Raw genomic sequence first — 1,625 nt, forward strand, 5'->3', positions numbered from 1 at the left:
CCGCTCAAACAGATTAAAATAAAAGAAAAGTGAAATGTCCACTTGTTATGTTTTTTAGAGATTTGTCGCGCTCTGCTGGCGCTTGGGTGCGACTGATTTTATAGGCTTCTGCACCCATGAGTATTGCGTAAGTAATTATTGACATCAACAATGGCGGGCTACTAGTTTATTTTTTCATTGAAAATTTTACAAATTTTATTAAAACGAAAACATTAAGAAGGGTTTTAATATAAAATTTCTATAACTTGTACTAACATTTATCTTTTAAGAACTACAAGTCTTTCTATCCATGGATCGCTTTAACAGAATGTTGTTAATGTTAATGCCATCTTGTTGATTTATTGTTATAATAAGCAAATACAGTACTTATGTACCGTATATTCCGTCTTGTGTCTTATCTTTCCATTCCAACAATAATTTACAGAAAAATATGGCATATTTTATAGATGGTTTGAATTGACGATATATTGTGCAGGCGTACTCGGTACCTCACGATACGATATGATTTGCGATACAAAGCTCACGATAACGAGCTCACGACACGGCGATACGACGATTATTGATACGTTGGTCAGGAAATCATTCTAGAATATTCTAAAAAAACAACAACAAATAAACAGAAAACCAAGCTATTTTTATCCTTCTGCTGTAAGTGTATCACTAGTAGACGTCAAATCCGTTTGAGCTGGGAGGGTGGTCCCTCCAACTTCGAACAAATTGGACGTCTGGCAGTCAGTGGCAACCGACGAGTTTAATTTGGGTGTCTTTCAGGCCATTTGCTGTTTATTGTTAGTCACTTCCTGTTGATTTTGGGGCATTTATGGGTCACTTTCGGTTTATTTTAGGTTGTAAAACAGAAAGTGACCCAAGAATATCCTCAAATGAATAGGCAATGAGTCAAACGCAGCGGAAAGTGATCTGTACATGCCCTAAAATGAACAAAAAGTGACCTGTAAGTGCCCCAGCTATATATCGATTCTTGGCAGAGGCAAATAGATAACCTTTTGGGATACAAAGTGTCACGATATATCACCATTTCGATATTTTGTTACACCGCTACTTCAGATTGTGTACCAAGCTTGACGATGGTTAACACCTAAGCCTTTGATCGTAGAGCTACCGAGGCGTCTCTGGCCAGATCAAAGCTAAAAACCTGTCAATCATCGTTGACTTTGCGTACCAATGATCAGCTGCACTGGTGACCAAGACATACAGTTTAGTCTACTAAAAATCAACTTTTTATTCTGTTGTTGTTTCAGCGCAGTTGACGGCGATAGACGTCCAATCCATTTAGACTGGGAGGGCTTGCATCGATCACATTTCAAAATGGATTGGAAGTCTATTGCCGTCAACTGCACTGAATACACACACACACAAAAAAATCAGCTCACCTTCTGAATATGTTTGTCAATTCTCTAATTGGCATTCATATCAAGGTGCCATCATTTTGTCCTACATCACAATTGGTCCTCCTCCAAAAAAGATTCATCAATATCTGACATTATTAGCATAACTACCGTTTGCTAACAAAACATTTTGAACAAACGGACCCCCTCGTCATTCCCGACAAGTCTTCGGTGCAAACTTCCCGTCTAATGTACTCAATCAGCATATGATCCAAAGCC

The sequence above is a fragment of the Corythoichthys intestinalis genome, chromosome 5 (assembly GCF_030265065.1).
Source record: "Corythoichthys intestinalis isolate RoL2023-P3 chromosome 5, ASM3026506v1, whole genome shotgun sequence".
In the NCBI taxonomy this organism is placed as follows: domain Eukaryota; kingdom Metazoa; phylum Chordata; class Actinopteri; order Syngnathiformes; family Syngnathidae; genus Corythoichthys; species Corythoichthys intestinalis.